Source organism: Camelus dromedarius, chromosome 23 (assembly GCF_036321535.1).
Source record: "Camelus dromedarius isolate mCamDro1 chromosome 23, mCamDro1.pat, whole genome shotgun sequence".
Taxonomy (NCBI): Eukaryota; Metazoa; Chordata; class Mammalia; order Artiodactyla; family Camelidae; genus Camelus; species Camelus dromedarius.
This window is the reverse complement of record NC_087458.1, coordinates 28858330-28886021: the sequence shown is the minus strand read 5'-3', so window position 1 is coordinate 28886021 and position 27692 is coordinate 28858330. Positions and strand designations below refer to the sequence as shown.

The 27692-nt window shown below is 40.9% G+C and overlaps 2 long non-coding RNA genes and 1 pseudogene across 5 annotated transcripts in view; 2 read left to right on the top strand and 1 right to left on the bottom strand.

Moving 5' to 3' along the window:
* The window catches only part of LOC105092996 (uncharacterized), a 68094-nt gene extending 50662 nt beyond the window's left edge, over positions 1-17432 (top strand). The window contains exons 5-11 of one of the 4 annotated variants that reach the window (XR_010377580.1): positions 1749-1806; positions 2340-3550; positions 3886-4005; positions 6159-6253; positions 6730-6826; positions 8615-8799; positions 10106-17432. This is a non-coding gene — a long non-coding RNA (uncharacterized LOC105092996). Of the gene's footprint in view, positions 1-1748; positions 1807-2339; positions 4116-5865; positions 5984-6158; positions 6254-6729; positions 6827-8614; positions 8800-10105 lie in introns of all 4 variants that reach the window. The other 3 variants (XR_004131473.2, XR_010377579.1, XR_010377578.1) reach the window with 3 other exon arrangements.
* Positions 359-17704, bottom strand: LOC116148058 (uncharacterized). The gene is made up of 5 exons (XR_004131488.2): positions 17576-17704; positions 4382-4531; positions 3767-3928; positions 1780-2097; positions 359-726 (listed from the first exon to the last, which is right to left on the bottom strand). It is a non-coding gene; the product is annotated as an uncharacterized LOC116148058 (long non-coding RNA).
* Positions 4374-4523, top strand: LOC116148231 (U1 spliceosomal RNA; annotated as a pseudogene).
* Positions 17705-27692: the final 9988 nt, after the last annotated feature.

The following is a 27692-nucleotide window of genomic DNA, read 5'->3' as shown; positions in this document are numbered from 1 at the left end:
TTTAAGATTCAGCTATATTTTCATATAGCTTGATAAGACAAATCAAACACCCTTTTTGCCACTGTATAGTATTTCATTGTAAGGATGCACCACAGTTTTCCATTCACCTGTTGAAAGACATTTTCATTCCTTCTACTTTGGGGCAATTATGAATAAAGCTTCTATAACATTTGTGTGCAGTTACATTTTTGTCTGTATGTATAAAATGTTTCTATGTTTTGAAATATACACATATTTGCTTTAATAGCACTTGTATGTGAACTTGTGAAATGTTATTCTGTGTTCAATCTAGCATCTCCATACAGAAACCATCAAGAATTAGCCCGATGCCCAGATCTTGAAGGCTTAGAAGAGTTCCCTAGTACATAAGTAATTGGACCTGAAGTGGCAGAGAGTACCCTGCTTAGATGGGGAGAGTCATGCTCAGGGGTTGAAGTTGCCACTTTACCACCCACATACATGAGGCCATGCTGAGTGAACACAGTCCTGTGTGCAGAGAAGGCAGCTCTGCACGGGGAAAATCACAAGCACACACAGAGAGGTGACACAGAGAGAGAAAGGAATAGAGAAGGCGACTCTGTTTCAGTTTCAGATCAGCGTTCCAATCTCTACCTCATCTCCTGTGGTGTCCTGCTATATTTTCTGTTTAGATTCCATGAGATTCCTTTTCATCCATTCAGTAATCTTCCTTTCTTACTGGAGCTAGCCTGGTTCCTTGCAGCTCCACTGCTCCCCACAAAAAAAGCAAAGCAAAACCTTCAGAATAATTCTATTGCTTGTGTTTTTGATAAAAAGAGACAATGAGAGAGAGAGATTACTGGAACCCCAAATCTCCCAACCCTTACCAGCTGCTGCTTGCTGTGGCTTAGAGCTACCCCACCAGGTCTCTGAGACAAGCTTGAGAGACTCCTCCAGAGCCTCCAGGATCTCTCTTAATAAAAATGAAAGCATGCACTATGCTGTACACCAAAAATTGACACAACATTGTAAACTGACTACACTTCAATAAAAAAATACATATACCAAAAAAAAAAAAAAAAAAGCAAGCAAACAGGGCCTTGAATACCTCAGTGGTCTCCTTTCCTTGTTACCTAGCGTGCACTACGTTGTGCCTCAAGAAATTGATCCCTACGCCTGCTCCATGCTCCTCCTTCTGGCCCCAAACTAATTCTATTAGAACTTTTAAGGACAGGGAAACTTTTTTTTTTTTTTTTTTTTTGCCAAGAACCCAGTCCCTTAACACACAGCTACACAGATGCTGCAAGAATGAGCAGCAAGGGTCAGTAAAAGGAACCAAGAGGGGAAAGAGCTTGTTACTATAGTAATCTCCACCCCTTGAACACATTCTACTCATTCTCTATTTTATGTATCATTTTATTTTCTATTGAAGAATAGCTAACATGAAGTGCACTAATCTTCAGTGTATAGCTTGGTGACTTTTTACATATGTATACATCCATGGAACCACCACCCAGATCAAGATTTAGAAAATTAAAATCAGAAAGTTTTCTGAACTTCATATAAATGAAATCCCATAATATGTACTTTTTTTTGCTATTTCATCTAAGTTGTTGCATGTATCAGCAGCATGTTATAATTTTGTTGGCTGTGTAGTATTCCACTATATGAACCACCACAACTTACTTGTCCACTCTTCTGTAATTGTGTATTTGACTCTCGTGAATAAAGTTGTTCTGAGTATTCATGTACAAGTCTTTTTTTTTTTTTTTTTTTTTTTTTTTTTGTAGGCACATGTGGTCATTTATGTTGTATACTTACCCAGGAGTGGAATTGCTGGGACAAAGTGTAAGTGTGTGCTTAGCTTTATTGCCAGTTTTTCAAAGTGGTAGGACAAGTTTATACTCTGCCATTAATGAATCAGAGTTCCAGTTGCTCCACATCTTTGCTAACATTTGTACTCCAAGTCTTTTAGAATATTTTAGTAGTTGCTTAGTGGTATTCTTTGTTTTTTTGTCCTTGATCCGTAGCATGACTCTTCCTCAGATTTGGTTCTTCCCAAAGTTAGCAGATTTGGCAAATGGGGTTCTTCTTCTATGATAATTTCCTTGTAATAACAGTGGTTTCTTGGAATGAGCACTGGAAAGAGATATGATGGATTAATGATGCCTTTCGCCAGCCCAAAAGGAAAAACACTGGAGTACATACAAAATATTTATCATCCTGAGATTAAAGTATGCCACCAACAATTTCTAAGGAGCAATGAAAGTGCCCACTCATCTCCTCCCCCCTGACAGATGAAAGCGCACAGTCAGCTCTAAATCCGCGGGAACCTGTTGGATTAGTTCATGCGCATCTCACGGATATACTCTGTATTGCAGGTTGAATCATTAATACGTGACCTCTGCCACTGTCAGGACACTTACTGAAGGAAGAGTTTTGAAGTTTCCAGCAGTTAAGTTTTCCATTTCTCTTTTTCAGTTTTTAGATTTTTGCTTTTCTTAAAGCTGTTTTTAGATACATAATATTTTAGAATTTTTATGTTTTCTTGATAAATTGACCCTTTTATCAATATGTAATGTCTCTTTTTATTCCTGGTAATTTTCTTTGCTCTGAAGTATAACTTGTCTGATCATAATATAGCCACTCAGTTTTCTTTTGGTTAATGTATGCATAGTACACCTCTACCCATTCTGTAACTTTTAACCTAGGTGTGTCACTGTACGTGAAGTGAGTTTCTTGCATGTAGTCCTTCTGACAGTCTGTCTTTCCATTCATTTCATGACTTTTTAAAGAACTTTTATAATAGTTGATTTAAAATTTTTCAAATATTGTCAATATCTATATCCTTTCAGTGTTGGTGTCAATTGTCTTTAACATGAGTTGAGATTTTCTTGATTATTTTTATGATCAGTAATTTTGGATTGTATCATGCACATTTTGAATATTATGTTATGAGACTCTGTGCTTTATTAAATCCTATAGAACATGGTTGTTTCTTCTGTGGATTGTGGGCTTAATGTCAGCTCTGTTTTTAAAGCTTTTAATTTAAATTTGTCTTATATGTGTGCCACTCATTGGATAGCCTGGGGCCTGTGTGCTGGTCTGTTGCTTCGGGAAGTTCTCATACTATTTGGTATGCTGTTTAATATCAGATCCATACACCATAAGTGCTAGAGTGACCCCAGAAGTTTATCAGCAACCTTATGGGGTCACTTTCCTAAGGTCCTCTCTCTCCACTTTCTCTCTGGTGTTTTCCAGTTTCCTGAGGCTCCCTCTTTTAGTCTTCTAGCCAAAAAGCTGAGATCTTAGATTTAATGGAAAAGAAAATATGAAAACAAATATATGTATGTGTATGTATGACTGAGACACTGTGCTGTACACCAGAAACTGACACATTGCAATTGACTATATGTCAGTTAAAAAAATAATTTTATTAATAATATTAATATTCACCTCTTCGGTTCCCCCCTCCTTTCTTGCTCTCTCTCCTTCATCTTTAGAGGAACCAGAAAGCCCCCCCCTCCCGTGTGATGTGCACAGAAGTTCCAGCCACATGAAGATGCCTTGGAATATCAGCTTCTATTAGCAAGTGTGTGTTTGTGTCCATGCGTGTGTGTGTGTGTGTGTGTGTGTTGTAGAAAATGCAGTTTTCTTTCTAAGAATATGGTGACATATCTTAATTTAATAGTACTTTAAGAGCATCTTCAATCTATCTACTTGTTTCCTATAGTATCTGTATTCCCAGATACCATACTATCTTTGTAACGGGTTGGCCATGACCTTCTGCCCATGGTCCCCTACTGACCAAGAAAGAACTGTAAACAGTTCATCCCATAAGTGGAGCAACCCAGCTGCCCTGGTGGGCACAGCTGGACGGGCAGGAGTCCTTGCTGATGGCTCTAAACTTTCCCATTGCTTGTTCAGATCAGCACCTTGGGAAGCTTCAACAGCAGACTCTAGAAGACAGCTGGGGGAACAAGAGATAAACAAAGAGATCGTAAGCAGCCATGATGTAACAGAAGCCATGAAAAACAGCAGCCCCAGGTGATGAAATCAGTTCGTGTGGACGAACCAGCAGGTGGCTACATGCTAGCACAGAAGGGCACAGAGCAGCCATGACTGACCACTGGGAAAAAAGACAAGCAGAGAGCCAGGTTGCTGGGGCGGGGCGACTTCTCAATGCTGTTCCGCTTCTCTAGAAGGCCCGAGTTCCAATGGCAGGTGCCTCTCCTACTCTGCGAGACCCAGCTCTAAATCTGCTGCTTTTATTTTTCTCTTAGTTTAACTCCCCTACATCCTGCAACCTGACTGTCACAGGAATCTCTCTCTCTCTGTCCTTTGCAAGAAAAAAAAAAAAAAAAGACCTGATTAAAGCAAAAAAAGGACAGCTACTGAGATGCAGAAATTCAGAGATACTTGCCTGGCAGAGGAGACACCATGATCACGAAGGTGGTTTTCCCAGGGTGAGGCTTATCCATTGCACTCTTGCAACTTCCCCAAATGTGCGAAACTTGACTCCATAATTTGTGGTGGGGGGGGGACTGCGTTTGTGCTTCCCCACCTCCCAAAACTAAGAAAAGAAAGGAAAAATTCAGAGAAGTCTGTCTGTTTCAAGTGTTTCTGGTTATCTAAATGGAGTCTCTCTCTCTCCCTCTTTCCTTCTGCCCCTCTCTCACTCCCTCTCCCCCTCTTCCCTTAGAAGCAGCCTCCCCCCTCTTCGTTTTGAGGCCTTTCTCCCCTGGTCAGGTGTGATGGGAGCAGGGATGCCCCGTAACTGGGAAAAGCCCCTCCTGTCACTTGCTGGGGTTTTATCCTACAGTTATTCAGGTTTGAGGGACAGAGTGTGACCCCTCTCCAGAAGCAGAGCAAACGCTCTTCCCTTTGTGCCTGTCCCAGGGCCTGGATGCTCAGGCTCTCACGTCTGCTCCAGGATGGGATCTGACCACTCGAGTCAAACTAGTGGCGCATAAATGTTCTCTACGCCCCCAACCCCAAAACATAGATATGCACCCTCAGGTCCATGAGCGCAGGTTCTGGGTCCCTTCCCTGCAGCCAAATGTTCTCATCCTGGGGTCTTCAACTCTGGGGTCCTCCTTGCTGGTCTCTGCTGCTGCATCTTCAGACTTCTGAAGCTGCTGCTCCTCTGCATAGCTCTGCCAGGCCCTGTCCCCTCTACCCGCCAGCCCTGCTACTCTGTGGCTTCAAACCGTGCTTTCCTGGGACTTCCTGCTAAATTCCCATCTCCGCAATGCTGACACCTTTATTGTTCCTGGGCCCACACAGCGCAATCACAGCCCGGCAGGGGACTGGACTTCACCAGAGTGATGACTCCTTCAGACAAATAACTGAAGCTCATTTTATGTGGTCACCGAGCTCTATGCAATTTTACGTGCTACTTGGACTTCTAAGAAGTGCCCCCTGTCCTCCTTCCACTCCCTGAGTCCTGTGTCTAAGACTGCTTGGGCAGCTCCCCCGGGGAATGCCGTCACCCCGTGCACACGGCGCAGGCGCAGGCCTACTCAGCTGACACTCAGCTTGCCGAGTCGCTGAAGCCCTTAGGATCCTTTTTCTAATCGAATTTACTAGATTTTTCTATTAAATTTTATCAAATAATTTTTATTTCATATTTATTTTAATAAATAATTTAAGATTATTTTAATATTTGCTTATTTAATATTTATTTTACTAAATAACATATTATCTATTTAATATACAAATATTTTATCTATTGAATTTTTATTAAATCATTTTAAGAATTTTTAAATCTTTAATTATTAAATTTAAAAAATTAAATAATTTTCTAATCTAATCTAATTTGCTATAGCTCTTCCTAAGGCCTGGGGTCCTATTTAGATAAACCTCAGGTACCTGATTATGACCTTCCCCTGCCCTTTTCTCTGAAAGGCTGGTATATTTAGTCCACTCAGGACTGTTTACTCATGATCTTGTCTCAAGATGCCACGAGAGATGGATTTCACATAAATCTCTAGTCCAGCTCTGCTTCATAGGACATAGCAGTCATGTGAGTTTCTTTATAAAATTTTTTTTGCATAACAACAAAAAATAGAAGGCGTGTAAAGGGGGAAAGAATCGGGATTCGGATGGATCCAATGTGGTTAGAAAAGTTTCTGTCACATCTCAGGAAACTCTGTGCTCTTCCCCCCACACTCTAATTACTACCTTCCATTTTACTACAGAGGCTGCATTACTGCTGTCACGCCACATGACATTAAATTACCGCTGGAAGCTAGCCAGCTAGGCAGACGCTGGAGTCTGGATGAAACACCAAGTGGTAAATATTCCCAGCTTCAGGAGAAGCAAAGGCAAATGTGAAATGCAGTGAACTTGAGTTCAGGCATGTTTATTTTGACTTACAGTCTGTACAGAATGGAAATTCCATATATGGGTCCTTCTCACCCTTTGAGCACTGCCAGCTAAAAGGCAGACCTCACTAACTCATCAGCCTACAGACTGTCTTTGAGGAGGAGAAATGTGAATAGCGGACACTCGAGAAACTCTTAATGCTACTCACTCCTTCAACAATAAACAAGGACAGTGGCCTTTTAAACCTGCTTTCATGTCCAGACCTCACATGCATTTTATCTGCTAACTAAAGTACCAATGATGTAGCTGATCACTATTCATTTTCAGGTTCCAGCTGAAATGCCCCTTCCTCCAGGAAGTCTTCCCTGACAACCTTAGTCTGAGTTTGCTCAAACTTCTTGCTGCTTGCTCTCTTAACTCGATGTATTTTCCTCTTCTTATTAGCCATCATAGCCCACTTAAAAGTATGCCATTCAGACCAGACTGCAAGCCATCTGAGGTTAGAGCCCATGCCTGTTTTCGTCATTGTTCTTGGCACTTGGTAGGTATATTCTGTTCAATTCCATGGAGATACGGGTTAAATATAAGGGACTGTCTCTTGGGAGTTTTAATTTATTATCAGAATCAGAGCACACAACACTTGGAGAGGACCTTGGTGGAGAAGACCTTGGTGGAGAGAGCAGAGTTGGTGTGGAGACAGGGAAGTGACGCTTGCAGAATACCCACCTGTTCCAGGCAGCTTGCGAGATACTTCACACATCTTGTCTACTTATTCTTTACAGCCACCCTCAAGAGATCACCTAATCCAGCTTCTCACAGATGAGAAACTGGAGAGGAACATTTCCAGGGGCAACATGAAATGTCCCTGTTTATGCACATGCGTACGTATGTGTATTTTCACGCCCTGTTGAATGACACCAGGACTTCTGTAGCTTCCTTGTCTGACGTGTCCTTCATGTATTAGTCACTCACAGAGTTCACACTATCCTTCAAAGTCCAGTCCAAGCATTTTCTCCATCTTAAATCTTCCTAGGAGAAGCCTTCCTACTCCACCACTAATCCTTTCAATCAGAATTAAGAATTGCTTCCTTTGAATCTCTTTTGAACCAGAGTTTCTATCAGCTACATGAATGTAGTCGTTCAGTGCAGGGGCTTCACACACAAACTCTGAGCTTAAATACTCCTCCCCCATGCATTAGCCCTATGCCCTGGACTTAACCTCCCTGGTTTGTTTATGCACTTGTATCAGTCAGGGTTCAACCAGGGAAGCAGAGCTGGAAGGAGATACATAATGAGAGATTTTTTACCAGGAATTGGTTTATGTGATTGTGAGGGCTGAGTCTAAAATCTGTAAGGCAAGGCTGTCAGGAAAAACGGGCTGGAACTCTAGGGTCGAAAGCTGTAATTTCTTCTTCATCAGGGGAGCCTCAACTCTGATCTTAACATCTTTCACCTGATTGAATCAGGCCCACCCAGGTTACTGGGGACAATCTTTCTTACTTAAAGTCAACCGATAATGGGCTTTCATCATATCTACAAAGGATCATCACGGCAACAGTAGAGCAGTGTTTGGCTGGATAACAGGGGACTATAGCCTAGCAAAGTTAGTACCTCAAAAGGCCATCATACTAATGTAGCAGGAGGGGGGTGATTTGGGGCAGGGAAGTAACAATAGAACCTCCCTCCGAAGGCCACTGTAGAGATTAAATGGGTTTATCCATATCATGGATTTAGAATAGTGTTTGGTAAGTGACAAGCTCTCAATAACTGTTGACTCTTAATATAGTGTTTTTTATATTATAATTACTTTTATGCATCCCCTTTCCCTCCTAGACTTTGAATTTTTTATTCATACTTGTACCCAAAGCTTTGTATAGAGCCTGACCTACAGCACAGATTGGTGAAATTTTTTGAATGAATAATTACTCTTCTTTCAATTCTGAAATGGCTCACAGAAAACCCAGAAGAAGGCCACAGAAGGGATCCATTAATATTAAGACTGCTCTGCTCTTCTTCATGGAAGCTCTTTCTTGCACTGGAGGGCTGCAGGGATATAATATTTTGGGCCATTTTCCAAAGAAGGAAAGGGCTATGATGGTTCCTACCAACTGAATTCCACAGCTTTTTAAAAATATATATATTCACTTATAATTGTATACAAAATGTTATAATTTGGCAGCAGGCCAGATTAAGAGAAGGTCCACCAAGTGGTCTTGAGATTTGAAAATGTATGAAGACTAAGAGGAAGTCATTTGATTTTCTGCAGTCACTGTGTAAAGATTTTGAAAGGAAATAAACAAACAAACAAAATTTTACTTTCATGTTCCAGAGAGAAGGGCATCTCACCTGAATGTTATACCATGAAGAAAGGCTTTCCATCTGACAAAGATTCAAACAATGGCAAATGTCTAAACTCACAAAACTCTAAGATAAGAGAAATTAAGGTAAAATCTGCAGAGGTGTCCACATCTTGTGAAGCAGCACTTCCTGCATCCCTTCTGCCCACTCCTGGAGGTAGATTTGTTTTTACTTTATTATCTTGGGGTGGGAGGAGGTAATCAGGCTTGCTGATTTATTTATTCTTTAGAAGAGGTACTAGGGGTTGAACCCAGCACCTTGTGCGTGCTAAGTATGTGCTGTACCACTTGAGCTACGCCCTCCCCGCTTGATTTGTTTTACGTAGTGTAACATAATACTGCAGGAGGCAGAAACTCATCAGTAATCTCTTCTTTTATGTGGCAAGGATGTTGCAATATCTAAGATCCAAAAAGTATGGCTGCAGGAGAGAGATTTACATTAACTTTTAATTTTCACTGTCTCTGTCTCTGTTTTTGTTTTGTTTTTTTTTTTTTAATCTGTAGAAGTTACTTAGACTTGGCACCCATGTGTGAATATCACCCTTAAGCAGGGTTGCAGGGAAAACTTGCTGGGGTGGCTTTAGAATGATCCTACTTGGAAGGCTAAGTGTAAGCAGTGTTGAACATTTAAGAAATAATGATCAAATTCAGGTCCTGGTAAACAGTTTGTGTGCTTACGTGAACTAAAAGATCAGATGAAAGTGTATAGTTAACTTTTCTTTTTATTATCCAACAGTTTTCAGCATTCAGACAGCATGCATACATTCCATGCCAATTTAGGAATGAGTTGTCACTAAAGGATTGAAAACACAGACACAGATTTTGTTTAACTTATATGTAAACTCCATCCTTCACAAAACCTTTGCATACTATATATGTATGAATAACCAAATGCATAAAGTGTGATACAATTTCTGATTCTCTTTGTCTTAAATTGCTTTTAACAAAAACATTTTCAAGGTGGCCAGATTCTTATTAAAACTTGTTTGAGAAAGATCATTCATAAGGGACCTACATTTGGTGTTAACTAGATGAACAATGGATCCTTCATTTACTCATCCACATGCTAGACGTTTACCCAGTGCTTGCTGGGTGCAGGCAATGTGACAGGCATCAGTAATATAAACATAAACCAGAAATTCTCGTCTAGCAGACAAGCTGCTCAAATGGTGTTAGGGAAAAACACGGTGCCAGGGAGGACATTAGAGGGGTGCCCAGATTCTAAATGTTATAGAAAGCTTCTTGGAAGAAATCACAACCACACTGAGATTTTGAATGAATTCATCATGTAAAGTATGTATATGTGTGTGATTGTGTGTCAGTGGGGAAAGGCAAATTCAAACTGTTGCAAAGAGAACAGAATATGTGGGGGCTTGGTGGCCAGTAGAAGCATGGCACATTCCCATTGTACTGTATTTAGTACAATTAAAATGCAGAATGTTTATGTAGACTTGTTGTTACAGGAATGGGTGGGACCATGAATGGCAAGAAGACTGGAGAAGAAGAAACCCAACAAAGGAGAGTGGTAGATGGATTCAAGAGATATTTAAGAGTTATATTTCAGAATCGTATTAAAGATAGGATCTCGACGGTGAGGGAATGAATGAATCAATGAAGGCATTGAGAGTTCTGCTGTGAATAAGTGGGTAGATGGCGACACCGTTTACCTAAAGAAATGACCCTGGGAGGAGGCAAGGTTTTCAGGGGTAGATGACACAACTGGGTTGGATTTTTGAGTTTGAAGTGGAACAGTTAGGTATGTGGCTCTGGCTCTCAGAAGCCTCCACTGAAGACTCAGATTTGTGATTCATTATCATATAGACGAGGGCTTCTCAGCCTTGGCACTATTGCCTTTGGGACCAGATAACTATTTGATGTGCGGGCCATCCTGTGCACAGGAGGGCATTCAGGAACATCACCTGCCTCTACCCACTAGATGCTAGTAGCACCTCGCCCAAGTTACTACAACTTACTATGCTTCTAGATACTGGCACATGTCCCGTGGGGGACAAAACTGCTCCAGCTGAGAACCATTGATGGAGATGGTACCCAATCCATAGGCATGGATGAGCACAGAAAGTGAGGAAAGGAGGTCTCAGGATAGAACACCGAAAGACACCAATTTAGGGACCAAAAAGGGAGAGAAAATCCCATGAGGGAGAGATTGAGAAGACATCAGAGAAGTGTGGGAAAAATACAGAAGCCAAGGAAAAAAATATTTCAATAAGAAAAATGTGATTCCTCAGGGCAAATGTGGCCAGGAGGTTAATCCAAACGAAGCCTAAAAAGCAGCCCTCTGTTTAGCGGCAAGAAGGCTACTGACAATCCTCCCTGGAAATGACTTTAGTGGAGCAGGAGACAAAAACTGGAGGGCAGTGGAGTGAGAAGTAAATGAATTTATATTGTATTGTATTATTTCCTCTGGCCAGACATGGCAGCCTAGGCAAGGGACTACGGACAGTTAAAAAGGCCTTGGCTTGGGGTTTTTAAGAGAGGTCAAGGGATGGTTCAGTGCTAAACGGAAGCTGATGCCATTGGCAAGAGACTGGTTGAAGTGGAGACCCATGAAATATAAAGTAGATGGTGAAAGAAATGAGTACAAGAGAGAGCTGAGGGGTACAGACAGAGACCTTGGATTCGAGGGCTCTGTGAGCATAAGGAGTAGGTAAAGTGCGAATCACTGAGGGGAAAATTTGGAAAGTTCAGCAGTAGAAAAGTCATCCAAAGTCAACCAAATTGGCCCTTGGTTTCTTTATCGCTAATTCCAGGGGCTTAACCTAGATGCCACCAACATCCTTGCAGACTTGTTTTAGTCTTTCTGAACGTTAGGTGATAGAAACAGGACTCTAGGAAATTAAAGATAATTGTATCTTTATGCCTATGAAAGCTTATTGATATAGAAGTTTTTCAAGATACAATTGTTTGATTTGGGGCCATGCTGATTTTGATGCTATAAATTTGATGCTGTAAGTTATTTTATTCCCAATGATTAGGTCTAACCAACGTTGATAGATTCTTTAATTTAGAAAGAGGAAACCATAGGTGTATGAGATAATTTTTGGTGGTTCAATGACTTTACTTTAAGAAGCAGCATAAATTCTTAAGAAATACAAAGAACACGGGACCTTTGTTTTTGTGGGCTTTCTTCCTTGTTAGCATACTTTTGTGTGATTTCCTTCTCTCCCCTATAATCTCTTCTAGTAGATTAACAATAAAGGCTTAAATTGTGTGTCTTATAGGAAAATGAGAAGGCTATAAACCAAGGTCAGAAAATACAGGGGGCATACACCTGTGTTTTGCCTTCTGACCCTCTAGGCAGACATCACTAACTGATTTGAATACTCCTATCTCCTAATTGTGGACATGCGCTTACTGCCATGATTCTTACCTCTGGCTGAGCATCAGAATCATTTGTAGGCTTCATCCTAGATTTACTCAGTCAGCATCTGATGTACTCTGCCTAAGACTGATTTTCTACACATGATCCAGGCAGACAGATTGGAATTGGCATTTGAGATGAAAGACACATTATCTCAGCTGGAGAATAACTGACAACTCTCACCCTCCTCCCTACAGTCCCACTTCACAAAGTGGAGATGCATTTCACTTAAAAAGTTGTCAATTCTGTATTAGAGTAAGACTTAATCCGTAAATGAGCTAGAGCAAGACTGGAAGTAATTCTTGCCAAACCGTCCCCCATCTAGTTATTATCTAGTTATTATCTTTAAATGTAGTAGCATTAATAAGCTCAGGGAATAATTATTCCATTGAGAGTTGATCATTGATTCATTTATTCCAAAAACATTTATTAAGAGCTCATATAGTCTAAAGATGGCATGTATTTCAGATTGTAAGTGGAGCAGATGATAAACCTGTATAGTGAAGCAATTAACTAGCTCCAGTGGTCTTGTGTTTGTGCTTTCCCAACAAGGCAAAAAAATCTTTAAATAAAAATTCAATCATTAGGGTTTTCCTAAACAAGGGACATATTTGAAAAGCAAGAGTCAGAAGTGTGACAAAGTCAGATCATCTGAAATTGTGTCCCAAGAAGACTTTTGTGAGAGAGCCAGGATCAACATGGTGGGGTAAGAAGACCCTAAGCTCACTTCCACCTGCAGAGCACCACCACCACCACCACCACCACCGCAACCACATATGAACAGACTCTCTGAGAATGACCTGAAGACTAGGTGAACAGCTCTTCTACAATTAAGGATGTAAAGGAAAAAAACACCAAGATGGGAAAGAAGGGAAGAGGAGCAATCTAGTCAGGTGGTCCAAAAGAGGGAGGGGTATCACAAACTCAGAGGTCCTCCTTAAGAAAGAAGACATCTGAGCCCCACACTGGGCACCCCCACACTGGGCACCCAACACTGGCCATTGGCACTGGGAAGATAAGCTTCCCTTAACTAGTTTGAAAGTCAGTGGAGGGCGTGGGTGGTACAGCTCAAGCGGTAGAGCACATGCTTAGCATGCACGTTCAATCCTTGGTACCTCCTCTAAAAATGAATAAATAAATAACCCTAATTACCTCCCCGAACCAAAAAAAAAAAAAAAAGAATTAAAAAAAAAAAGAAAGTCAGTGGGGCTTATAACCTGGAAAATCAGAAGACTATGGGAAACCTGGACTCCACTCTTAAAAGGCTTCTGCACAAACTGACTTGCTCTGAGATCCACTGCAGAGGCAGAAGGTTGAAAACTGCCTGCTACTCTAGCTGCCTGCCAAGGCCACTCCAGTGTGCCCCTCACTCCCTGCCTGCATTCAGCTCCAGCTCTAGCACCCACTACCAAAGCAGCAGATTCTAGTGTGAACCAGAAGCCCTGACCTGTACCATGTTCCAACTCTATGCACCCTCATTAAGGAGAAAGGCTTGATGCACCCCAGAAAAAACCCCAGTCTGCACTCACTTCAGCTCCCAGCCTCCCGTCAAAGCCACTGGGCACACAGTCTGCACAGGGATGTATCCACACAAGGACACACCATCAAGCTATCACCTCTAATTTAAAGACAAAAAAAGAAAGTCAAACAAAATGAGAAGACCAAAGAGTATGTTCCAAACAAAAAAACAAGATAAAAACCCAGGAAAAAAATCCCTAATGAAATGGAGATAAATAATTTACTTGATAAAGAGTTCAAAGCAATGGTCTTAAAATTGCTCACTGAACTTAGGTAAAGAGTATAAGAATACAATGAGAACTTCAACAAAGAATTAGAGAGTATAAAAAAGAACCAATTAGAGTTGAAGAATACAATAACTGAAATGAAAACTACATTAGAGGGAATCAACAGCAGATTAGGTGATACAGAAGAATGCATAAATGACCTAGAAGACAAAATATTGGAAATCACCCTATCAGAACAGCAAAATGAAAAAAGAATTTAAAAAATAAAGCTAGTTTAAGGGACCTCTGAGACAACATCAAGTATACTAACATCCCCATTATAGGGATCCCAGAAGGAGAAGAGAGAAAGGAGCAGAGAACCATGATGAAACATTAGTGAAATGTTTGATGAAACAATGGCTAAAAACTCCCTTGGCCTGGGGAAGGAAACAGATATCCAAGTCTAAGGACCACAGAGAGTCCCAAACAAGATGATTCCAAAGATACCTACACCAAGACACATATAATTAAAATGGCAACAATTAAAGAGAGAATTTTAAAGTCAACAAGAGAAAAAGTCATATTCAAGGGAAAAACTAAGTCTATCAGCTGATTTTTCAGTGGAAACTTTGCAGAACAGAAGATATATTTAAAACGTTGAAAGAAAAAAAAAAAAAAAACCACTACACCCAAGGATACTTTACCTGTCAAGGTTATCATTCAGAACTGAAGGAGAGAGAAAGAGTTTCCCAGACAAGCAAAAACTGAGTTTATCACCAATAAATCAGTCTTAAGAAATGATAAAGGGGCTTCTTTAAGTGAAAAGAAAAGAGCACAAGTAGAAACATGAAATTTATGAAATCAAAAATCTCACTGGTAAAGGCAAATATACAGTAAAGAAGCATACAATCTTTCAAGACTGGGTCAGGAGGAAATAGAAAATTAAATAAATCAATTACTACTAAAGAATCATTAAATTAAAAAACCCAATAAACAAAAGCCCAGGACAAGACGGCTTCACAGGTGATTTCTCCCAAACATTTAAAGAGGAGTTAATCCCTATCCTCTAACTAGTCCAAAACATTGAAGAAGGGGGAACATCTCCAAACGTGTTCTATTAGGTCAGCATTATACTGATACCAAACCAAAGACACTGTAAAAAAATTATAGGCTAATATCCTTAATAAACATAGATGAAAAAATCTTCAAAACAACATTAGCAAACCGAATTCAACAATACACTAAAAGGACTGTATACCATGATAAAGTGGAATTTTCTCCAGGAATGCAAATATGGTTCGATATTCACAAATCAATCAGTATGATACATTAACAAAATGAAAGATATAAAACAATCATCTCAATAGAAACAGAAAGATCATTTGAAAAAATTCAACATCCATTCACAACAAGAATTCTCAACAAAGTGGGTATAGTGAGAATGTATCTCTAGATAATAAAGGCTATTTATGACAAACCCACAACTAACATAGTACTCAGTTGTGAAAAGCCGAAAGATTTTCCTCTAAGATCATGAACAAGACAAGGATGCCCATTCTCACCATTTTATTCAACATAGTACTAGAAGTCCTAGCCACAACAATCAGACAAGAAAAAGAAATCAAATGAATCTAAATTAGAAAGGAAGAAGTAAAACTCTCTCTATCTGCAGCTGACATGATACTATAAAAGGAAACTCTAAGGAATCCACCAAAAAAAACCTGTTAGAAATAATGAAGGAATTCAGTAAAGGGGCAGGATACAGAATTAAAATACAGAAATATGTTGTATTCCATATACTAAAAATGAACTTACAGAAAGAGAAATTTTTTTAAATCCCATTTACAATTGAATTAAGAAGAATAAAATAACCCGGGATAAATTTAATCAAGCAGGTGAGAGATCTGTACTCTGAAAATTATAAGATATTGAGAACAGAAATTGAAGACTACACAAATAAATGGACAGATATTCCAAGTTCATGAATTAGAAGAATTAGTATTGTTAAAATGACCATAATACCCAAAGAAATCCTGAGAGTCAATGTAATCCTTACCAGAACTGTAACAAATAATCCTAAAATTTGTGTGGAAACAAAAGATCCCAAATAAACCATACTATCCAAACCAATCTAGAGAAAAAAGAACAAAGATGGAGGTATCATGCTCCAAGACTTCAAACTATACTACAAAGCTGCAATAATCAAAACAGTATTGTACTGGCATAGATTAATGGAACAGAATAGAGAGCCCAGAGATAAACGCAAGCACATATGATCAATTAATCTGTGACAGAGGAGGTAAGAATACACAATGGGGAAAAGAGACGCTCTTCAATAAACGGCACTGGGAAAACTGGACAGTTACATCCAAAAAAATAAAACTGGACTACTTTTTCACACCATACACAAAAATAAACTCTAAATGGATTGAAGACTTAAATATAAGCCTGAAATCATAACCGCCCCCCACAGAATAAAATACAGGTACTACACTCTTTAAAATCAATCCTACCTAGCAATATTCTTTTATACCTGTCTCCTAGGGCAAGGGCAACAAAAGCAAAAATAAATAAATGGAACCACATTAAAAATACATTTAGACATACATATTAGACATACGGATAAATGGAACAGAATAGAGAGCCCAGATGTAAACCCACAAACTTTTGGTCAATTAATCTTCGACAAAGGAGGCAAGAACATACAGTGGAGTAAAGACAGTCTCTTCAGCAAACGGTGTTGGGAAAACTGGACAGCTGCATGTAAATCAATGAAGTTAGAACACTCCCTCACAGCATACATAGAAATAAATTCAAAATGGCTTCAAGACTTAAGACACAACACACCTCTTAGACGAAAACATAGGCCAAACAGTATCTGACATACACCTCAGCCATGCTCTCCTAGGGCAGTCTACCCAAGCAACAGGAAAAAAAAGCACAAACACACACACAAACGGGACCAAACTGAATTCATCAGCTTCTCTACAGCAAAGGAAACCAAAAACAAAACAAAACAACAACCTCCGAAATGGGAGAAAATATTTGACAAGGGGTCAATTTCCAAAATACAGAAACAGCTCATACAACTGAATAACCAAAAAACCCAAGCCAAAAACGGGCAGAAGACCTCAAGAAGCAATTCTCCAATGAAGACATACAAGTGACCAATAACAGACACATGGCAAAAGGCTCAATGTTGCTAATTGCCAAAGAAATACAAGTCAAAACTACAATGAGGTGTCATCTCACCCCAGTCAGAATGGCCAGCATTCCAAAGTCCACAAAGGAGCAACGCTACAGAGGCTGTGGAGAAAAGTGAACCCTCCTACACTGTCGGCGGGAAGGTCGTTTGGTGCAGCCACTGTGGAAAACAGGACGGAGAGGCCTCAAAAGAAGAAAAACACACTGGTCAAAAGCTTTTGACCTCGGGGGCAAGCTAGCAAGCCCCCAGAGGCCCGGCCCCGCCTCTGCTTCTGCCCCAGGTCGCCCGTGCCCCACAGGGGCCGGGGCGGCCGCCGCTCCCCGCGCGGGTCCGCCCGCGCGGGAAGGCCACGGCCTGAGGGCCAGTCTCACGCGCTGCGGGGCCGGCCAGCGCCCTCCCGTCTCCCGGGGCTGCTCCCACTTTCCCAAGCCCGCGTATGAGCGGCAGCTGAGAAAGCCGCGGGGTTCAGTGAATACTAATGGGGGGTGGGGGGGCACCGCAACCTGGGCAGCGGCCAGGGACCCGCCTCAGGGTCCTAACCCCTCCCTGTGCGCCTCCCCAGCTGCGCAGCCCAGGCCTCACCCGCCGGCTCCCCGACCTGCGCGCCCCACCAGCGCCCTCTTACCTGCCCCGCGACGGCAGCGGAGGTGAAGGCCAGCGGCGGGAGGCCCAGACCCCAGGCCGCCTTCCTCCTCCGGCAGCTGGTCCAGGGGCACCCGGCTCCGCCCATAGTCCACACTCTCTGGGCGCGCTCCCGCGTCCGCGCTCGTGCGCGGCGGTGCGCGCCCCTCCCCCTCCCGCCCGCCGCGCGGACGGTTGGCTGGGGCTCCTGCAGCGGGGACGCTGCGAGCCGGGCCGGGGGCGGCGGGGCGGCGGGGCGGCGGGGCGGCGAGGCGGCGGGGCCCACCTCGAGGCCTGGGCCGGCGGGTCCCCAACCCGACACCGACCAGGTGCAGGCACCCAACTAGAATCACCACTGGCCCTGGGCCAGGCCTCACCCCCTCAGCCTCACGCCCCCTGCTCGCCGACCCCCAGCCAGTGACTGCCTCCCCACCCCCTGCCAAGGCCGGTCCCCGATCCATCGGACCCCCAAGACAAGGCTCCTTCTCACACCGAAATCCCCGCCCCAGGTCTGCGCCCCACTAGGTCCTAAACTACAGCCCCCGCAAACCATGCTGACCCCTCATGCCTCAGCCCAGGTCCCCCTACCATCCAGAGATAGACCTCTCACCCTTCACCCCGGAATTATCCCCCACCCCTCAGCTGGGTCAGTTCCACTCCCAGCGACCCCTTCCCCCTCAGCCTGTCCCCCCTCACCGCGGGATGCCCCGGAGTGCACCCCTACCCCAGCTGACCCCTCACCCCTCACCATCAAATTCTATCATTTCATGCACTCCTTACTCTCTTACTTCAAACGAGTTCCCTCCCTCCTCCTCAAAAATTAAATAAAATAAATTGCCAAGAAGCTTAATCAAATCTAAATGGTTTCTGTGTTTGAGACGGTTGACAAGGGAAGACAAATGACAATCTTATGCTTAGAACTATAAGGGTAAGTTCACGTGCTTTAAATCCAGTCCCATAGAAAGTACATTTACACCTTTCAAATTTGACTTCAACAAACAACCTTTCAGAATTTCGCTTTATATTCTAATCATAGTGTTACACATGTGCTTACTGGTTTATTAGGACTTATCCAGGAATCTCTTCTCAGCATGCTTATAAATTTTGTGATTATTATTATTTGGGACCAAAGCCTAGATCTGCAGGAAGCATGGAAGAGTAAGACCAATATTTTTTCCCCTAAACTAACCTAAACAAGTTAAAAAAAAAAAAAAAACTTATTTCAGAGATTCTCCAAGCATCATAGCATTTAGCTTTAAATTCAAATTGAATTTTTGTGTTAACATATATTGGAATTAGAGCATTCAGTTAGTTATTTAGCTGACTTCACAAGTCAGAAATTTATTAACCAATTCATTTCCTCAGTTATATAATTTTTTTAACCTTTTCTAACAAATATGTTTACCACATCTAAACAGAGGACAACTGTTTATTTTTCTTAATAATTTTTATTTATATTCACTACCATGTATATTTTCACTAATCACTCAGCACCAAGAAAATGCACACCCACTGGTTTCTACTCCCAGTTAATTTGCTCCAAAGGGATTATCACAGGTTGAAAGTTCACCTGCTGTTGTGGAGACCAGATTTCCCTAAAAGACACAATGCCGGATGGACAACAATCTGACCTCTACAATACAGATTATCAAGGCTGACAGATTCGAATACTGTGAAATCAGAAGCAGAAGCTTGACTTTATCGGCAAAATATTTTTAACTATACTGGCTACCTCCTCCATGATAGAATTCAGCTTCAACATCACCTTGCAGTATGGAATCAAAAAGACGAACATCCAGCCTGTCACTTGAGTAGCTCAGAAAACACCTACATTTATAACTATTTCATGTCTTTATAAATTTTATTCCAGAGAAACTACTTTTCTTAAGGACAATGCAGTGAACAGGATGCTCTTAAACTTAAATGTATACTGTTTATAACCTTTATTGTCTTTGTGATACTTTCCAACATGTATATTCACCTTAAATTAGTCAAATATTTTAAAATTTTCTAATATAAAAATGTAGTTATGAAAATAAAAACAGAAATTTTCACACACACACAAAAAATGGACAGGAATGTTCATAGCAGCATTACTCTTAATAGCCCAAAAGTAGGAACTGCATAAACAGCAGTCAGCTGATGAGTTCATAAAGAAACGTGGCATGTCTGTACAAAACGGAGTAAAGTATTGATACATGCCACGACATGGTGAACGCCGACGACATTTTGCTAGGTGAAAAAAGCCTGTCACAAAAGACCATATACTATAAGATTCCATTTATATGAAATACTCAAAATAAGCAAAACCATAGTAATAGGTAATGAGTGGTCCCCCAGGGATGGCGCTGAAAGGCAGGGTTGCTGGAAAATGGGGAGTGCTCTAAAATTGGTTGTGGGGATGGTTACGTAAGTGTGTGACTATACTAAAAAACATCAAATTATACAATTCAAATCCATGAATTACATATGTGGATTATATCCTAGCAAAGCTGTTTTTAAAAGGTCACAGCAAACTTCAGCAGTACTTCTGCTGTATTCACAGTCTGTCTTCCCTCCATTTGGAGGACATTCTTTCAGAATCAAGCTTTCTAATCAGACATTTGAAGTTAATGATCCCCTTGCCCTTCTCCCTTAGAGATGACTCTAAGGGATAAAGGAACCAGCTCACAATTACACAGCTAGGTGGCAACAACTAGCACCCAAATATTCTCTCCCCTTATCAGGCTTTTGCCAATATCAGCCAAGTTTCTTGTTTGCTTCTTCTGAAATGGATTTGTACCTACTGTAAGTATTCTCTGACAGTCATTTTGTTATATTATGACCAGTTTCTTTCTAAAATATGTATTACTTATTTTTAAAACACCTTACAATACAATATATTATAATATAATACTTAGAATAAAATACACAAATTAACTATCTTCTTCCTTGGACTTTTTTTTAATGGAATAGTCTTACTTTCTATGTGGTATTAAGGGCTTGTACATTCAAAATCCAATCATTTTTTCAATTTAGGTAACTAAAAATTTGAATATCTTTGTAACAATTAAAGGATGTCAAGAAATGATTTAATTTATAAATATACACACTATTTTTTTTCTTTCCTTCTTTGCTTGCTTAAGAACAGTCCTTTAAGTAATTCGTGCTTTAAAATTTTTTTCCAGGTATCAATTTGAAAGTAAATATTCATGTCATTTTGACAAAAGCTATGTTTTTCAGTTTTTTGGTTTGGTTTGGTTTGTTTTTTTACATTTGGTATGTGAATCACTGAAAGTGGTTTCTCCGGGGTCACCCTTCCTGGATAATACCCCTGTGGGAACTGCAGTTCTCCTACTGGTCATATCCTGATTGTCCACTGAAAGATGGATCTGTCCTCCACTCCGAGAAACTCTTAAGTTTTCACTTTCCTCTTTAATTCTTCTGAGAACAGCTTTTATTTTGCCCCCTTCTGCTTTATTTTAATCACTTTACCTCTCTTATTTCCCTCCTACCCATCTCCTAAACAGTCTCCCTTGGCGGACTTTCATCCCCTGTGAGCAATTCATCTTAGCTTTTACCTAGAACGCGTTGCAGTTTTCTCCCTGAGATATTGAGGAGTAACTGTATTCCACATTCAGCAATAAAATAACTGAGACACAAAGATCACTGACAACATTATCCTGATTAGTTAACGGTAAGTCCAAACATAGAGCCCAGTTCTTACCTGAGATCTACTGTGGACATTCAAGTTACATTGCTTATACGAACTTAAGAAATCAGGCCTGGGTTTCACCAAATCAGACAGAAACACTGAAAAGCAATTGAATACATCATCATAGTCTATAAAACCTATTACAACAGTGCATGCTGTGTACAATATTTTTTTCCTTGTTAAGGTTACTCATAATTAGGATGCATATTTATTTATTGAATATTTATTGAAAACGTGTCCACTAACCCTGGTATATTTGGCAAAGTCATTCCAGGTGGAAGGTATGTCTCCTCTTTGACACCAGACTGTGTTGTCTATCATGGAACCTAGCATTTTTCTGCCTCATATTTTTTGTATGTTTTGTCTCTTTTACTAAAAAAATAAAAATTCTTGAGGGTAGAATCCACATCTGAGTCCTTTTCTCAAACCAATGATCCTAGGCAATTCAGTGTCACCCAATAAAACAGTATTCGTTGTAGGAGGACGTGTTCCTGTCCTCTTCACAGCCGACGGAGATGTTACAGAGCTGTGAAGTACCTTCCAAAGTTGCCACTATTTTTGAGTTATGAGAACCTAAATTATTTTCCCTCTTAACTATTAAATAAGAATGATTGTTGTTGTCAGAATTAGGGGAGAAACCCTCTCTTTGCAATTTTTAAATGAAACCCAGTTACAACAGAGGAGACCTCTTATAGGTCCAGAATACACTGCATCCAGTCATTTGTTCAGTGCTTTCCTTATCAAACTTGCTCTTCAGAGGCCACATTAAACAAAACGGATCCATGCATTTCCCCCGAACGGGAGACAGCGCGGACCACAAGCAAAAGGCGGACAGTCAGTCTACAGAAGCACCGCCATTCATGTAACCAACACTCAGACTTGTGGGGAATTCAGTACTCCGTGAGAAAAAGTAGCTTTGCCAACACAATGCTGACCTTTCCTTAAAGACAGATTTTTGCTTCAGGAACTCCATAGACTTTTCATACCAAGAAGTTTCAATGAAAACGTGTCAGACAAGATGGTAAGAGCCTGACCCAACACAGAAAGAGTAAATATACACTTAAAGCAAATAATTCAATAAAGCTCATTTTTCATAATTTTTCCACAGACATGTATTTAAATATATTTAAATAAAGGACTGTTACCTATTCTAATTCTTCCAAACAAATTTGATTAATAAAGTAGAGTAAGGGGTATACATTGCATTAAGAAACTGAACTCTGATATCAAACCTACATTTGAATTCCTGCCCCACTATTTATCAACTGTGAGACATCCGGCAAACCCAGCAACCTCTCTCTGCTCTATTTGTTATCTGAAAAATGAAGTGAATAATTGTACCTACCTAATAAGGTTATATGGCTGAAAAGAAATACTGCTTATAAAAGGGTTTAGTAGTGTATTGGCACATAATTTAAAATTCTAGATATTTTTATAACAAATATCATACAATAACATGGATAACTAAGTTTTGATGTTTTCTTTATTTCAATTGCCTGTTGATGTTTCAAAAACAAAAAGTGTACTATTTACTAAGAGAATCTCAAAGTGTTACTATTTTAGAAAATAATCTCATTATAAGCAACACACTAAAGTTTTAATTTTAACAGAACATGATTCACTCAAATAAGACCCAAAGTTTTAATGTTGTCGTAGGAAAGAGGCTACTTCCAGAACCCTGGGCAAAGAGCAATCACCTATACTGAAGAACATGCTATTCATCTGTTTTACCCTGTCCAACAGGTTGGTGGAGGGAACGGGGTAAGGGGTGGTCACAGAGAAGGTATGCCACCCTCCCAGGCAGCCAGATTAGCCCATGAAAACCTCTGTATTGATCTGGTCACCAAACTGAAGCCTTACTGCACTTCCGTCTGAACTAACTTTGAATATATGCATAGAACCTGTATTTTAACACCAGAAGATTCAGATGATTATCAGCAATTTGAAGGCAGAACACTTTCTCAGAAAGCGGCAGGGATCCAGTTGTCCAAATCAAGTTGAGAAGTAAAACTCTAGTCATTTGGAGGTGAAAGTAAAAGGGGGAGTGAAAACTTCCTGGAACCCAGCTCTGTGGGGACCCCGCATGCGGGCCAGGGCAGAAACGCAGACACAGAGGAGACGCGGAGTTGGGGTACGGACCGGCTCTTGGGATAACACCCCCAAGGTCATTTGATGGTAACTCTCAAACCTTTTCAAATTCCTCCTGCCCGAGATAAAAAATAGTCCAAAGACAGCAACCGAGCTACTCCTAGGGGTGAAAGCTGGATGGCTCCAGTTTGAGAAGACAGACCTCAATGTGGGATGACTTGCCCAAGAAGGGAAAGACTTATTTGCAGAACACTGAGCAATGGACAGGATACTAGCAGCACCTGGTGGCCTGCCTGTGCACACACCCCTGGGCCAGGTCCTAGGAGAGACAGAGTGAGACCTTAAACCAACACAGTGAACTCATGAAGGACTTCAGTGGATTTCTTATTTCTGGGGGAATAACAGTGGAAATAGGGCAGCTGTCTAGATTACTATGTTCAAAGTATCGTGGAGAACAATGAAGCATAAGCTGTCCCAAGAGTTTAGTGTAACTGTATCCGTCCTGCACAGCTGACCCAGTTAGAGCCCAATCAGTGAAACATGGCTAAACAGACTGATCTTTTCATATTCTTGATCAATCAATAAGTAGAGTATTAAAATAATGAGGAAGTAATTTCAAGAAAGTAACATGACACATGACGAACTTCCTGCTCTCAAAGTAGATACGGCTTTAGAGCCTACTTAGATTCGACCTCTGTATCTATACCTGGCATTTTTAACCACCTTTGCACAGGAGCAGTTCCATATTGTTACATTAAATGGATGATCAGTTTTTCACTATTTGCTGTTCACCCACCTGTCTAAACCATTTATCCTATGTCTATGGTGATCAAACATCGTTTGTTCTAAATAGTTCTGATGAGCTGCTGATGTAAATCATTTGGAAGAATTATTGTGTCACAGAGAAAACTCTGTGACAATTTTGCCAAGTATCTGTGCATCAAAGGATACAGGTATACTTTTTTCAAAGGAACGCACATTTAGAAAATTGTCAAAACAATCTTAAAGGAATGAAAGCAGCTTCTTAAAAAAGAAGTGTCTAATAACTGAAAAAAATTAATTAAGCTCCCCTTTAAAGGTAGAAAAGAAATGGACATTACCTGAATTCTCATTCACTTGACTGTTATTAAAATATTAAGGAGTTATTTAAATCTTGCCCCTAAGTCTTATATTAGAATTTAGATTTGACAACCAAGAACCACTCCTTTTCTGAATGCAGCAGAGTTGCAAGTTTCTCTCTAAAGTCTTTTACAAGGCAGTTCTTTTATTCACAGCTCACTTCTCTTCTTTATTAGTAGCTTGAATGTGGTTTTCCTTTTTTAAATTGTGCAGGCTGTGTAGCTAAGCGGTGTTTTTGACATTCCTGCCCTGGGGACAGATTCAAGATGAAGGCAGAAGACAATAGAGATTGGCTACACACTTCCTGGCCACAAACCGAGGAAAATGCTGATCATTACAGGAATTTGGCAACACTTCGTCTCTTGGTGTCTGTACTTGGAAACACAATGAAAGAATCATGGACTACTATGACATGAAACGTGTTTATGGAGCAGAATATTTTGTTAACACTGAGCACTGCGGAGAGATAAGCACCACTTGCTAATTTTAAAATTTCTATGGACTGTGGCAATTAAGCCTACTAATTCTTTGAAGACTATAACAAAGATGAGTCCACTCTGTACTGCATTTTAGAGAAAAAAATAAGTAGGGTGCCAACGTGCAGTTTGACAGTTTACCGCCTGCGCTGTTTTGTGCTTGTCCTCTCTGGTATGATTTGAAAACGGAGACATCTCCTAACATGCTAGTCTTAAACTTAAGGATTTCCTGAGTTCACATTTTTCTTCTTTGTTATTTTTTCTTTTTTTGTTGTTGTGGAAAATACTTTTGGGGGGGTCTTTTGTACCTTAGATGTTAATTTTATAGAGTGTTACACAGAACACCATAGGTGGCCATCAGGAGACAGTAAATCTAATTGAATAATTGACTATATTGTTTCTTCCAGGATAGTCATTTTTCCATTACAGATTCTTTCCAATAACAACCAAAAAAAAGCCACTGATTGTTTTTAGTCTTTTGATGAAAAACTAGGGGAAGCTCGTTAGAGCCCTGAGCAGAGCAAACCATCACAGCCCAGGACTTGCTAAAGTGGGGTTTATTTTTTAAACCCTTATTTTGTTTTTTAAGCTCTTTATGCCCTTCTGTTATGTACATTTCTAGAATCTCAAAAATTCAATACTTCAACATGAGACCAACCTGACTGAAAAATACAGAAAGCTCTGATCTCTTAGACTAAGGGAAGGAAAAGGAGCAATCCATTCATGTTTGTGCTCCTCAAAGCCCTTCCTTTGTAGTTAATTAGAAAACTCATCTTTTCGTGAACTTTAGAATCAAAATAAACATATGTGTCTAGGGTTAGTGTACAAACAGATCTGTCTGCCAGAGCAGGCAGGGGAAGCAGCTGGACCGTCACTGCCACGCTGGTCACTCGAGGCCTCCCCCGACCCCCCGCAGTCAGCAGCCCCAGCACCACTGGCTTCTCGAAGGTAAAACTACTCTGCTGTTCAATTTTTCTACCCTCTGTCTTCTCTTTGACTCAGGACCTCTTGTCGCTTCCCCAATTTGATGGAGGTGTTTAAGATTTTAGGCTTCCAAAAATTAGTTTAAAAAAAAAGAATAAAATTTAAAGCCTACAGAGAAACCACATCTTTTGAACTTCAGCGCTAAACTGAGAACCCGTGTCCGCCAGATAACATACACAGGGAAAAGGAGTCGTAATATCATTATTTCCCTTGAAGGGAAAAGTGTAATCATTTCAAAAGAAACCAGAAACCACGGGATGTGGAAGAGAAAGCAAAGATTCCGGTAACAGCGGGGCCGGGGCCACATTTGCTCTCCGTGGGCATTTCTGCTCTTATCAGCCCCAGCCTTGTTGAGTTCTGAATCTCAGAGCTAACCATCGAAATAATAATATGCCAGGGACACACGGTTCAAAATAGATACAAAACACTTTAGAGAGCTGGCATTTTGTGTCCACGGGGATGGAAGCAAAACAAAGCAGTCATTCTTATAACATTTTCATCATTAAGGTTACCTGTTGTCTCCACTGCATTGTCTGAGGCATGCAAGGTATTTGCACCAAAATACACACACACAACACACACACAAATTTACTAATGGATTAAGATTTAAGGAAAGGCAAAAGTAAAATAGGAGATAATGAAATAAGTACATGTGGCAACACCTAGCATCAGATTTAAAGTGGACCAACTTATTTGAAGAAAATTATGAAACTACAGGCCATCACTGATGTTAATAACTTACTAAATGGATTATAAAGCAATTCTATTTTTCCATTCTGAAGATTATGCTTGACACTGTTGTAAACTTAATTTCCTCTTTCTGTTTAGTTCCTTCATTTCTTTGTCATGATTAATTTTCAGGGGGAATTCATGTCATTGGAGTGCAGTGTTTCTTTTCCTGAAATTGATATATGAAACACCAGACAACCACAGGAACGTTCCTGAATTTTCACAGAGCAGATACATTGGTAAACTTGGACTGTTTTGCATGTGGATGACAGATGCAATTCAAACCCGCTGCAGCAAGAGGGGCGTCTCGGCTTGTGTAACCAATATGCTCAAGACCAAGCTTCAGGTTCAGCTCTATCCAGGAGACAAACAATACCTTGGATTAAGTCTTGCCTCTCTATCCCTGCCTTCCTTGGGTTGGCTTCATTTCTTCTGTTTTTTGCAGTGACTTTTTTAATTTTTTGTGTTGACATTCCTTAGTTCCTATATATGTTGTAGACGAGGGCCTGGGGTGGGGGGCAACATTGATGGGGAGCTAGTGTCTGTCTCCTGAGCCCAGGTGGAAACCCCACTTCCCTGAGTGAGTGTGGATTTGGACAACAGGGCCTCAGCTCTGGGTATCACGTGGAGAGTTTAGGCTGGGCAGGCTTTCCATTGGGGTCAGGAAAGATGGCTTTCCTCTTTTCAGAATGTGCACAAGGCTTTCTGACTCATGAGTGTCATTAGGTACCATCAGGTGCTGCCCTTTTCTAACCCAGGTTACCTTCCTGTGACAGCATCCATGGCTCTCCCACCATCCACAGGCCCAAAGTCTTGAAGGAGCCCTCATTTCCCCACCTCCCACTCACCATCACTCACTCCCACTGGGCTTCTGGGCCCCCCACCCCGGTGAGTGGCGCTCGCCACGGCGTCCTTGGACTTGCTGCTGCCGTGCGTCCCCAGCGGGTGGAGTCCAGCTGCCACTGCGCTTGACGTCCCAGCTGCGATGTGGCCGGACGACAGGTTCTTGCCTCGTGCAGGAAAGAATTCAA